We start from the raw sequence: 460 nt of genomic DNA, 5'->3' as shown, positions 1-460 counted from the left end.
ATTTTTTTTTTTCCAATTTGTAGGTTTTCTTTTCATTCTGTTGGTGATTTCTTTTGATGTACAAAAACTTTTCAATGGGATGATATCTCAGTTGTTGATTTTTTGAAGTATTTCCATTGTGGTTTGGTTTTTGTTCATCAACTTTCTGGCTACCCCTATATCTTCAAAATTTCTACCTGCTTTATCTTCAAGTATATGTAGTGTTTCTATTTTTAATATTTAGACCTTAAACCATTTTGACTTTAGGAGGGTAATAGTCTAAAACCTAATTTTAGTTGTTGCCATGTGGAAAGTTAGTTTTCCCAGCAGTATTTGTTAAAGAGGCAATCTTTTTTCTTTTTTTTACAAGTGAGAATGTTTGGCCCCTTTGTTAAAGATAAGGTGGCTGAGTATGAGTATGTTTGTAGCTGTGTATGCAACTTCTATTCTGATCCTCAGGTCTGTTTTTTTTTTTTTTTTT

This window comes from Octodon degus, unplaced genomic scaffold (genome assembly GCF_000260255.1).
Source record: "Octodon degus isolate 3935 unplaced genomic scaffold, OctDeg1.0 scaffold00060, whole genome shotgun sequence".
Classification (NCBI taxonomy): Eukaryota; Metazoa; Chordata; class Mammalia; order Rodentia; family Octodontidae; genus Octodon; species Octodon degus.
This window is presented reverse-complemented; position numbering follows the sequence as displayed.